The sequence below is a fragment of the Chlamydotis macqueenii genome, chromosome 6, assembly GCF_036417535.1.
Source record: "Chlamydotis macqueenii isolate bChlMac1 chromosome 6, bChlMac1.mat, whole genome shotgun sequence".
Classification (NCBI taxonomy): domain Eukaryota; kingdom Metazoa; phylum Chordata; class Aves; order Otidiformes; family Otididae; genus Chlamydotis; species Chlamydotis macqueenii.
The window spans coordinates 31,762,344-31,775,937 of record NC_141561.1 but is presented as its reverse complement, the minus strand read 5'-3'; the positions used below and the strand labels follow the sequence as shown (position 1 = coordinate 31,775,937).

General features: G+C 41.1%; 1 protein-coding gene across 3 annotated transcripts in view; it reads right to left on the bottom strand.

Annotated features, from left to right (window-relative positions):
* The window catches only part of HECW2 (HECT, C2 and WW domain containing E3 ubiquitin protein ligase 2), a 184,344-nt gene that overhangs the window by 156,315 nt on the left and 14,435 nt on the right, over positions 1 to 13,594 (bottom strand). Inside the window, exons 3-4 of one of the 3 annotated variants that reach the window (XM_086751466.1) lie at positions 4,584 to 4,745; positions 2,384 to 2,508 (exon numbers count right to left, since the gene is read on the bottom strand). The exons of 1 other annotated variant lie outside the window; for it this stretch is intronic. The gene's annotated coding sequence lies outside the window, so the exon portion shown is untranslated. Of the gene's footprint in view, positions 1 to 2,383; positions 2,509 to 4,583; positions 4,746 to 6,581; positions 6,833 to 13,594 lie in introns of those variants that run through there. One more of the 3 variants, XM_086751468.1, reaches the window with a different exon arrangement.

Below are 13,594 nucleotides of genomic sequence, written 5' to 3'. Positions count from 1 at the left end.
GCTGGAATCAGGCCTACAAGTGTTGCCTTTTTCCGTAAACCTCAGTAAGTCTGAAAACATTAAAAAATAATAGTAGTATTACACACAATACTAGCTTCCTGTTTTCAAATTATTAAGCACAGAACTTAGTTCAGAAGACTCATTTTTCCTCCACAGGATGCAAAACTTCCCTTAATTTCTCCTCCCTTAGAAGACGCAGTTTCTAGGCTTCAACAGTCTGCACTGGACTTAGGTTGTCAGTCTGAAAGTAAAAGATTCATTACCGGTTTCCCAAGAGGTAATGAATGAGGTGTACATTTAGAATGTATTTTGGATAGAGAAGGATCAAAAGGATAAGCCATCCATGACAGCAAGAAGACACATGATCAAAATCTGTCGTGGTACTGTATGGATCCTCATCCTCCTGCCTCCACTGCATGGGCAGGAGGGGACTTCACAACCACTGACTTGGACTTGGTTGTAACCACAACCTTGCACTAACAGGGAATGATTGCAATATTGATTTTTCGTGGGGCTACTTACACGAGTAAACATTAATCAATTTATGTTAGGGTTGCGAACTAAGATCAAAATAATTATTTGACATAAGGCTTGCCTGCAGCTGACTTACAGCCTACATCACAAGTCATGAAGTATATTCAGTAGAAAGCTGAATCCTGTACTCTTTCAGTATTGCTTTTTGTTTTCTAAAGGACACCCAATCAGCTAAGACACTACGTCAACACGTTTTTCCTTTGGAAATGAAGCTCAGATATATGACGTGTTCCAGGCTTCACTTATTTCTGAGGTGTCTGGAAGACTAAACTCTTCGTTCTCTATACTGGCAAAGATTATTTCTATTCTGTTTAAAAACATTGCACAAGTGGTTAATCAATGCATCTTTTAGTTAACAAAGTCTTTGTTTAATACACAGTTCAGAGCAAGTTCATCATACAGACTTACTCTAGTTAACAGGATGCGTTTATAAACATTGAGCTAGGTCTAAGTTATATTTTGCTGGAAGTTATTTCATTCTAAGAAAGTCAAAACACCTCTTAGGAAATGAAACAGAGCAGCAGTGTCATATCTACACACTCAGAGATAATTAGGTGAAGATTTGAGACAAAAACACCATGTAAGACAACAATGAACTCTTGACATTCATTCTAGTTCTGATACTTTGCTACACATGCTTACAAGACCCTAACAGCATTTTGGGAAGATCTGGACATCACTCAATATGGCATTATTCAAAACAGAAGCAGCTAGTTGCTATGTGAAATAATGTGTGTATTTTTTTTAATGCAGACACACAAATATGAAGTAACAATATGCAATAAACTTAAGTGTTGCTTTCTCATAATTGACAGTGGCTTCTTGTTTTTTTCTAGGTAAAGCGCATGCAATTGGAGCTTTCTCTTATCCAAAACCATACAGCAGCATCTTTATGGCTACATCTGGACTCGTGCGCAGAACAAGCCAGGAAAGAGACACTGAAGCCATGCAGTACGGTGCACACACTAAATGCTCTTCTCTCATAAAACAGGGCTGTCTTATCCAGTCCATTTTGGGACAGTCCCTGCTCCATGGCTTTCCCTGAGCTGTGCCTAGTTTGGACCACTGACACTGGCCAAAAGCATGCCAAGGAGCCCACTAACACTTGAACAGTGCCACAGCCCTGGGACAGCATCCAAGCTCAGGCTCCAAGCTCACTCATGCAGCGGGTATAGCCGTAGCCTTACTGAGCCCAACGGAAGTTCTGCAAGTCTCAGAGAGCCCACCACAGTTACATTTGTAATTTTCCTATGCAATACAAATACTTGGGAAAGTATTTCCTTGACAACAATATTTATATTCATGAAGATAATGTAGACATTTTTATCAGAGCTATGAATCAAGAAGCATAAAATTAAAGAGATGGTAAACTTAACATCTCTGATCTTTGTTATTTCTAGTAGGAGAAACAACTCTTTCATCAAACTACCAGCTAGAAATAGATTCGAATCAGTAATCTAGCAGAAGAATAACAACATCAGCCAAGGAGATTAGCTGTTTGTAAAATGCATCTTAAATAAAGAAAACACATAGCATAACAAGCACACCTTTGGCAGCTGGAACATTGTAGCCTAGCACTATGAAGCTCACACGCTCTTAAGAGAGCAAAGTGAAGAAATCACACAAAGACGGGCATATGCCTTTTTGTGACAATCAGGATCCAAAGGGAATCGCTGGGTTTGTAATTTTGTATTGCTATTTTGCCAATACTCAGTATCTGTAATATCCAATTTAGTGAAGCCCTTGATATGGGGCACCTACTGAATGATTGCTTCTGAGCATTCTTTCAGCAGGATCCTCACAGATCTCACTGCTTCCCACCCAGCTGCAGCTGATCCACTCCGCTCACCGTAAGGTGCTGTGGCTTCCAGCTGTCACATTCATTCCTGGCAAACTCTTCCTTCTTACTGTGGTGACTCTATCCAACAAGAATCAGTCAATGTTTTCTTTTTTTAAAGATGCTGCTGGTCATTCCTGGAAGAAAATGAATTTTACTGTTGCACGCTTTGGGCTCATCTAATTACAGCACTAGCCCTCAGGGAATTTTTAAACTAATGACATCATATTTGTCAAGCACAGAAACTTTTAATTTGATTTTTCAAGTGGATCCTAGCCAATGGATCCTGGCTACCATAGCACACATTTGACTGTCCTCCATGCAATATTTAGGTGTGTTTATTATCAAAATGTTAATTTTTGTTACCTAATATGTTTCTCGGTTGGTCAGTACAAGGCATATAGGCGTACTGACAACGTTATTAAAGTTTTTATGACTAAAAGTTCACCAAGTCAAATTATGTGTGTATATACAGCTTCACAAAAGAACAGAGGCACGCACCTTAAGAAATCTGAACCAAGATACTATCTTAACAACTCCCATGAGTTTGTCTGCTGATCCCATGATTTGTTGTACACCACCATCAAGAAACACCAGATCAACAGTACAGTTATTTTTTTTTAATTTCAACATCCTACTTCTTATTTGCAAGATTTTTTCATTTCCAGTGCTAACACAAAGTACAAAAACCCAAGCTATTAATTATTTCACAATGATTCCTTAACTCCTCCAAAAGCAAACAACTCAGATGACCGATCAATCATCCACTTTCCTTAATTCTAAAGGACAAATAGTGTACTATTTCAATCATTAAGTTTGGCTTAACTATACTAATTGGGCCTTTTGGACAAATAATGCTGGGTTCACATGTCAATTTCAAATTCATTTGAATTATTACTGCTTCTCCAGAACACACACAAGCTGCAATTGTGTCACGAAGAAAAGTTGATGACTATACTTCAGAGAAAAGATCCTCTTTCAAAACTGTCTTTCAAATGTAATTCTTACCTATTTTTTTCAAAGCTGAATACTTCAGGGCAAATTTACTAAACAAACTAGGAAATACAAGTATTATTGTCCATTAAGCAACTGGTATCAGCATACCAGTCCTCCTCAATCATAAAAAAAAATACAGTTGTGACACAAAATCAGATTTAGCCTCAGTCACTTTTAATTTTCTCCCCAGTACTACAGGGTACCATGAGAAGAAGGAACAGCTCTCCACAAATAAGACAGAGAGAGGTGACAGCTATGAATAGCCATTTCCCTCAAAATTTAAATTCATACATCCCTCATCAGTAGAGCTTGGAAACCTAACACTGATATTACCAAAACAAATAATAGGATTCTTAGGTGTTGGAAGGGATGACTGGAACATGTACGCTTGTAACATGAGCGACTACATCTCAAACTAACAGCTCCAGGGCTTGCACTTCCAATGAGGATTCCCAATCTGACTGCAGTCTTTCAACACAACTACTCAGAATTTTTTTTCAAAATGCTCAGAAGACAGCAACTACGGCGCTACGTTTACCAAGTATGCAATCAATTTTAAGAAAAGACACAGGTTTCAAGCACCAATGTCTAAATTTCTGTAAAAAAATACTAAAAAAATTAAAGTGTTACTTGAACTGTTCTACAAGCACTACAGAATTTTAGGATCACATCCTACTTGGCATCTCATCCCATGAAGAAGTGCCCTTGTAACATGTATCAATGCTACACAAAGCTTTATCACCATTGTTGATCTTATTGCCAAAGAATTTGCAAAATGCAAAAATTGCATTTTCAACCTTTTCTTCAATATCACTGATATTCCAACTGATCACAAACAAGCTGCTGTGGAGGAACACCACAGAAGCCCTGTATCATTGTCTATATAAACCACACAGAGTTTCCTTCCATTTCAATGGAAATGATGTTAAACTTTTCTTAGATACTAAACCCAAATATCAAAGTAATTTATAACAATAATAATTAATCCCATTCTTCTCGTCTCGCAAAGGGCCCTGATACAACTGGACAAACACCTCATATAGTGCCATTAGCTTCAAAGCGCGAAAACACAGGCTCCCAAGGTTGCAAGAGTATGTCTCCTTTCCTTTTAGGTTGGCGGATTTTTATATAAAACGTTCAGTTCACTGGTCTACTGGCCTTTTTCTTATTTTTAAATCTTGAAATACCATATGACAATTCACTGGGTTTAATTTACCAGGAGTTCCATCTGTTGGGCAATGAAATTAATATTCTTCCTCCTGGCAAGTGAGTAACTTCACTCCAGCCTCTCCGCCTTTGTAGTACAACCAAAAGAACAGCAATGGACAGGGCTTCTTCAAGGCATAACACTGTGAATTCTACTAGGTCTGAAAAAGCACTGGAAGGGTAAAACAAATAGAAATGCTCATTAGCTAAATTGACTTCAAAAATAAATAGCAAGATAGCGAATAGGTCTTTAAGGAAGGCAGACTGTCCTTGCGGAGACCGGTGAATGCTCCAAGCCAAACCAATTCCACAGTGACAAGACTGAAAGATACGCCACGAGTCTGTGCTGGCATCACCAGAAGGCTGTTTATAAAGACAGATGAAGGGAAGGAAGGCTTTTCAACTGCAATTCTCTGAAGTTAAATTACTACTAAGCGTAACTTTAAAAATGGTCTCCAGTGAACCATGCAATCTCAGTGTTCGTTTTAAGGTGATATGTTTAAATTCCACCATAAGACATAAATAAGGGTAGAAAGATAAATACACACAGGCAGACTAGCCTCTGACAGCCACTGTGGTATCTCCAGCTGACATGAAAGCATCCAGGCTTCTGGAACTTCAGAGCCTGAACAGCAGCAGTGATTGAAAGACAGCATTAGGTTTGTTCCTTTCATATGCTAATAATGACATCATACCTTACGGCCTGATGCTGCAGCCACACACCATCGTCTTATAAGGGAAATTCTTCCAAAGAAGTCTAGGAACTGGGCAAACCCTCACCTGCATCTCGGAAGGAGGTTTTTTTTAACCCATCCATGACATAGGTTTCTTTCTGTTCCTTAGTGCTGTGAATAATTATTACTGAAATATTTATAGTGGTTTGACTTACTTTTTTTAAAAAAGAAAAAAAAATTAATTGTTGGAGGACGAAGATAAAAAATCTACAAAAGAAGTTTTTGAGCGTACAGGGAGCAGCCCTGGACATTTAAGAAGCGAAGCAAAGTAAGGCCCCTGCTGGGATTTTAGGTTCAGGATGGATTCAGGGCTGAATCTCTTACAAACATTCCAACGCAATGTGGTGTGGTGCACAGACTCCCTCATACAGCATCGCAGGAAAGGAAAAAAAAATGTTATAAATAATCTATCTCTGCTCCTGACACATATCCAGCAGAAAAAAAGAGAGAGATATTAAATTATGTAACTATTCCTGTCTACATACACCACACTCCTCATATTTTGACATCACACAGCCAAAAAAAGAATTTGTTTTCATTTTTTAAAAATATCCTGACGGTTTGTACTGACATGCACAGAAAAGGTTAAAAGAAAAAAAAAAACCCACCAAAACAAGTGTAATAAGAAAAACAGAGATCTCTCCACATCAACAATCAATCCCCTGAACGGTGAGAAGATGAATATAGGTCTAATTTTCCCCGTTGTCCTTGTGCTGCATTCCGTGCACACAAGAATAGAAACACGCATTAAACCCCACCGTTTTGAAAAGATCACGCTTGAAATCTGCAACGATCTGTCTTCCCCACCGCGGACACTGCCGTATGAAACCTGGCGAGGAGCCTGACACCTGAATAAACAAACACACTCAACGGCGAGGGGGGACAGAGCGGAGGAAACAAACGCGCCGCACGCAGCGCTGAACGCTTTCTCCGGGGAGGAAACGAGTGATAATTAAATGGCTCAAAAGCGATTAAAATAAAGGCAAAGGGAAGGCTGCGGGGCTCCGCGGCTGCCCGCACGACGGAGCCGGCGAGGCGGGCGCTGCAACGAAGGAGCGGAGCCCGGCGCGGGAGCTGCGGGAGCCGTGGCCCGCACGGCGCCGGGCCCGCCCCGAGCCCCGGGGGTACCGCGGGCGGGAAGAGGGGGCCCGCACCTGCCGCGGCACCGGTGCCGCTGGCAGAAAGCCCCGCCGCCGCCCCCTGCTGCCCCTCGGGCTCCGCCACGTCCCTCGCCCCCGCCGGCAGCGGGCGGCCCCGCGGCCGTGCCCACTCACCTCGCAGAAGCGCGCACTGCGGCTCCGCGCCCCTCGGCGGGCTCCGGAGGAAGGCGGCTCCCGCGCCGTGCCGCTGCGGAGCCGGGCGGCAGCCGGAGTCACCCCGTCCTTGCGGCAGGCGGCTCCCGCCGGTGCCGGCGGCTGCAGCCCCTCGGCGCCCACGGCGGGGCGAGCGCCTCCCCGCGCAGGGGCGCCCGCGCCGCCCGCCGCCCCCTCAGCGGCGGGGCTGGGGCCTCCGCCCCTTCGCCGGCCTCCGCCTCCGCGCCGGCATCTTCCCCTCAGCCACACACAGGCGCGGCAGCACGAGCGTGGGGGGCGGCCGGGCCGGGCCGAGGCCGCAGCCCCGCGGGCCTGGGCGGCGCCGGGGGCGGGCAGCCGCTAACAAAGCCGCCCGCCCGCCCCGCCCCAGGCCGTGGCTCGGCGGCCGCCCGGGCCGGCTGCCGGGGCTTCGAGTTCCCGCCGAGATCCGCCCGGCGAGCGCCGGCCCGCGCACCCGGCACAGGTAAATGTGATCGGGCTGGCGAGAAGCCCTCCCCGTGCGGCTCCGGCGGGAGGTGGTCCTGCGGCTGCTACGTTTTAACCGCCGTTTGTGCTTTGATATGGCCATTGCTTTTTCTAATTCCCATACGGTTATTGGCACTGACAGTTACCGGTGTAATCAACGTGAATTATGAGCCAGCCTTTCTCCCTTTCTCGGTGTCCATTACCCTGTCAATTTGAAAGCAGTTAGATGAAGTCAGCTTTACGTTTCCTACTCTTCCGGCAATTTTACTCGTGCTTTGTCCATCACAATGAATTTAGGAATGTTTTCCTGGGAAAATATGGTTACAAGAAATGTAAGTGAAATGAAAACTTAAAATACACACTGTGTCAGAGAACCAGTGATGTGAAATCACAGCCCAACTGCGGAATCACAGCCCAACAGAAACACGGTAGTGCCAATGACAGAAAAAATGGACGCATTAGACTTAGTCTTACATGATCCAGGTCCTGGTTATTACAACGAGACAACACCTCAAGATTTGTTTCCTTTCCTGAGTCACATAAAGGCAAAATCTTCCCACAAGCAAGGAGCACATCAGTCCTAACTATTTTGTATTCTACATCTGTTTTCTAAATTATATATATCTACCAATATGTGGGCAACTCAAATGGCCTTCTGGAGGCACTGTTTCTTCAGAATAACCAGCTGGCAAGTATGTTAAATTAATGTACATCAAAATGCAGAGTAAATTTTGTATACCTTATAGCGTACTCTCAAAGCCCGAGGCTTGAAATCCTTTCTGTAACAAAGCCCATGGCACCTTTGTCTTGGGCTTCAACAGGAAGAGGGAATTTGCGGTTCAGCCCTTCTATGCGGTACCAGACAAACTGCTCCAGATACGAGCGCATGTGGCCGTATGCCAAAGTAGGTCAAGCTACGAAAGTCATTAACGCTTTTCCATCTATCTGCAGCTTTAAAACTTTGTTTCCATTATTTTCTGTGAATTGCACATGTATTGGTACTTACAATGTTGTTTAAACATGCTTAGTGTACAAATGATCAGGTAGCAACTTTTACAAGTTACAAATTTTCCCTGACTCTTTATACTTAAGGGAGTACTACTCTGATATATCATTGCAATAAATCTGTTTGGATTTACATTAAAGGCTCAGATTTGGATGATCATATATAGGTCAGCGGTGATTTAGGCACTCTTAGATACATCTCTCTTCTGAGCAGTACCTTTTCTTGGCATTGATAATATAATGCCTATTTTACTTTATGAAACAAGATGAAAAGAGAAAAAAGGATGTGTAATGCCAGGAGTTTCACAACATTTATAATTATTTGTGCTTTGTTTTTTGTTATCATGACATTTTTATGATGATAAGATGAGAAACTCTGAAGATTAAAACCGTTAGCTAATGAATTATTCTCAGTGGATTCACAAGCTGTAAAAGCCCTTTGACGGCGTGACACGAGTGCAGACTGTCTTTAAGACTTCTCATCTGTCAAATTAAAAACCGACATAAATTGTACACTGAATTTTCATCTTTCTCTCCCTTAAAATGGATTTTGAGAATATTCTTGAGAACATTCTCAAAATGCTAGAGAAATCCTGTTTCCGCTGAGCAAAAATGTTAATTCATATGAATCTTTAAATCCCCTGACTTACACTCAAACATAAATGGCAGCAATCACAACAATAGTAAAATATAAAGTATTTGTAGAAATTCAGAACTACTGCTTTCCAGTAGTTGATTTCTAGCTTATATTTCTGATATATTCATATTATACTTGATGCTACATGCATAGTTCTTTATTAACAGTTTCCTCTGTCTTTGGTATGATTTAGGATTCTTTCATATTTTCTCTAGGTGTAACTCTGGCTGTAACCGAATAGAGTTAGATGCACACTAAAAAATAAACATATTTCATAGAGCAATTGCTACTTCTGTCTTCATGGGTGCTTATACACTTACAGACACTACGCGAATAAGGCACAGTCTGACTTTTCAGAGCCATGCACTGAGGCAATGCCTAGTTAACCTTCCACAGACTCAAAAATAAATAAAACCTGCCTGCCTTTTCTGGAGCAAACAGCTGCCTTTTCTCCTCTTTCCAACTCTATTGCCTTTTTTACACCTCAATCTGGATCCACCTCATCTCCTCTTTGCTGAAAAGTTAATATGAAAAAAACTAACATGACAGAAACTCATACAAAATCAGCTTTGCCCAAGTGGGTATTCCTACTGTCTTCACTAGGGCTCTAGTAACATTCTGTAACAGAGATGTGCAGTGCACAATGCATAGCAGCCCCTTTTCAGACTGAGAAATATATTTTTAAAGTTAAGTTACAATCTCTCTGAGGCAAAGCTATTATTGGGTGACAGATGCAAAAATTATATTACTATCATCTGGAGATTAGGACCTAAAAATAGCTAAAGTAGTACTAGAATACTAAAACTTCCAAATAATGTTGGTGTTACTTGTTCTTGGAAAAGGTTTCACTGGAGACAAAACAAATTTCCGTCATCCCCAGAAACTATTTAGTAAAAAAACTGCAAAATGCTATGAACTGTAAAAATATTTTACCATAAAAGTAAACTGGACATCCAAAATTTCTAATTAAAGCCTTTAAAGTTTTGTATATGATGAGAACCTATAACATTCTGACATAAAGACGCACCTTCTGTAAAAGGGATTTTCAGCTGCTCTAGCTTTGGACATTGGTAACTTAACAAAAGAGGACATATACTTCATATAATTCATTAGACACCAATATTAAAAAGCAATATACATTCTGCCTGGCAGTATTACTTAATTCCCACACAAATACTTGAGAGATGAGTACAGAAAAAGCAAAATACAACTTTTCAGCAAACAGTAAATAAAAAAAAAGCAATATTGCACTACATCCCATCTCCTTTCTCCTCCTTTTGATTATCATTTAGAGCAAACAAAGAAGGACTTGATTAATCATTACTGAAGGTCATCATCTAGCACCGTGTGATCGGCACTGGAGCGTATGAAGAACAATGCCCTTTGAGAGGGTAACTTTCCTATACAACCACTAGAATCATTAAAAGACGAGAAATGCTGCTCTATATTATATGAAGATTTCATATTTTCCCAGCAGATCAATTATCTGCAAGACAATGGGCCAAGCTGAATACCCAAAATAAGAGTTTCTTTGCCATGACCATCAAAAAGCTAAACATAAAAAGGCTAAAAGGATCAACTGAAAGAACATTCATGTGTTTCACAAGACTTCTGGACAGATTACTATGCAACAGGTGAAAGTATTAATTGAAAGAATCATCCTAGGTGCCATATTCTCTGGCCTGTCCTGCCTCTTTTTTTGCTGCACAAAAGGCTTAATGAGAGTGAAAACCATCTGCAGCTCCCCAGCTGGGGATTTTTGTGATATAAAAGAGTCCCCGAGTGACTGTGGCGTTGTCCATCCCATGGGAGGACAAGAGCACAGTGCAGAAAAGCACGGCTGGGGTTTGCTGCTCCAGCCGCCTGCAGCTGGTCCATGGGCCCTTGGGAGCTGTCGCCATCTGGTACTATCCGGTGCCAGGGCAGGCATTTATCCAGCCAGAGAGTCAAGGGGCTTCAGAGCAGCTCTCCACCCTTCTGGTGTACAGAGAAGAGACCCACTGCACCGGGCCATCTGGGCTAATCTGGTTAGAGCTCAAACACACAGACCCTAATCTGGCAAAACTCCCATGGATATCTCTGAGCCCTTACCTGAGTTGGCCTTCTGCTCTTGGACCTAGGGGAACATTAATATGTAACGCAAGTAAACACATGGCCAAGTTTTCATTTAGAAAAAAATTAAACTATTAATAAGAAGTATATTAACTGCAAATATTAAAGCACTCTCCTACCAATAATGCTTTACAAAATTCTGGAAATAGTTCTCGGGTGCAGAAATTAAATCTGCTGCAGTTCCTAATGCTTCCAGATAGTTACTGAAATGTGCATAAAGATTACTGAATTGTGGTTAATGTTACGATGATAAAAGCAATTGTCAGTTTCTGTTCGTACTTGGGGAGATTTAATTTTAGAACTATACCTTTAGGCAAGTAATACAGGATTAGATCCATACACACTGCATCCAAAATCATACTGAAATGCCACCTGTAAAACACAGTCTTGCTATTTGACTTCTAAACATGTCAGTCAAATCTGCAGAGAAAGCCTGCAGTATATGCAGGCAGTATGTTACAGTATCAATGCATCATGCTTTTGTAAAACCAGGAAGCTTCCATAACTGAAGAAAATTAATGCATTGTTCTTTTGGAATATTCTTTCTGAAGCAAGTAAGAGCAGTCTGTGGGGAAACAGTCCAACATCATGCTGAGAAGACATGATATAAGGATTGTGAAGGTATCAAGACATTAGTGAGGCTGAAAAGAAGATCACAAATCTGTATCAGAACCCTGGAGAATTTAAAGGGCTCTACTTACAGTAGTGGAACGATTCCTGCTCTTCCCCAGTGAAGGGAGAGCCAAAAAGGCGCAGGCAGGTGGCACAGAACTGCCACATCACTAATATTACTAGGGTCCAAATCCCAGAGTATTTATCTTGTGTCTTTCTTCACATCAGTTTACACTTCTTTAGACTATAACAATGGTTATTTGAATTACATATTTGCCTAATAATTTCACTAAAATCCTCAAATAGTCTTTTTAGAAGTCTTACCACTTCCCACAACAGCAACAATTACCAAGTAGATGCATTTAGTCAGCAAATACAGCAGATACTGAGTGAGCGAGCTATACTACCAATGAATTTTCTTTAAATGATATGAAGAAAGCAGTCATTTATTCGGCAGCCAGGCAGCAGGTTACCCTAGTGACATTAATTCCTTCTGCATCCTATATAGGATTGAAAGTGGGATTAGCAGAGCTGGAAAATGCCCCTGTAGCTGTGGCAGAAATAATATACTTCTCACTGTAAGTAGAAGCTTCTGTTCATGAGACGCTTGTGCATCATTGCTCTTTATCAAACAGGGTAACACACATATACATTTCACTAACAGGCATGACCAGCAGTGGAAACTCAACCTATCCTGAACTGAGAGAGAACCGTCAAATACTTGAGCCATATTTATCCTGCACACAACAAATAAACATTAATGCTAGAAAAATAAAGCCACTCTGAAAGCCTGAAGAATCAGCAAAGAAGCTTTTTGCCAGTGCCTAATCCAGCTAAACCTTCTTAAAGTCCCATTCAGAATAGATACTTGACATGATTTCCATCCACAATAGCTTTCTTTCCCATTATATCCTTTTCCATTTATGAAAGGACTATGTTTATATTTAAGAATCCACAGAATCATCTAAAGTACAGCTACTGAGACTGTTACTTTGGCTAAGAATTCGATTCAGCATGGTGAAAATTACTAGGGCTTTCCCTTCCCCAATTCTTTTGTCAATTTTATAGAGAAGACTTTCTCTCAGTGACTGCATAATATACAAATGATGGCGACCTTAAAGCCGGTGTTCATCAGTTTTTCTGTGTAAAAGTGTCACCATAACCACATCCAGCACCACTACAAAGAAAACTGCAAAATCCTAACAGCCATGGATATAATCTCACTCCCTGCTGAGGCTCAAAGCAAAAGGAAGATTTTGTTATTTTTACCTTGTTATTATTGCAAAGTGTTATACAACTTCCATTTTTATTTTCACCTGTAATTTTTTCCTTTGTGTCACACAGAAAGACAGCAGTGGCAAACCATAAATACGTAACAATGGCAACAAAGATTTATATTCCATGATAATATAAATCTAACATATTCTGGTTTTTTTTCATATAGTGCAAGCTATCTGACCACCCTGAAATGTTGCAGCCTATCCACTCCTAATATACATTTACTTAGCAGTAGCTTACTGGGCAGCTCTACTGTGTGAGTGAACACTGCTGTTCATAAATCAAACATTCAAAAAACAAACACAGGAGTACAGACTTGTAGGTGTGCCACTGTCTTAGAAAATTTACACAAAATATTATAAAAATAACATTTTTAACATATTCCTCTGCCCTATAATAGAAAGGTTTTACAAAACTCAGCATCCTTATTCAGATTTCCAACCTCTGTTGGATGTATTACAAAAAAATTAAGCACAAAAAAATTTAGATTTTTGGGACTTACAGATTCTGCATACCCAGACCCGGTGATGGGGTGGTGTAACAACCAGTATGACCAAGAATGGAGATGTCAACTGAACAATACATAAAAATATGGGCTCCAAACTAAAGCCACAGTGAGGCATATTAACATGCCACAAAGTGCTTGTGCATTAAGTGTGCACTTAAATTCAAACACAAACTTAACTGCTTAACTGAAGAGGGACAAATCTAAACATCCACTTCAAGTTAAGCCAAACATCAACAGGCAAAAACAGCACATGTATCTGTGAAAAACAATCCCATTCAAAATCTAAAAACTCCTGTTGTAGTTCAGCCCCGATTCGGGACCAGACTACGCAGTCTCTCTCTCACTCCCCCTACCCTC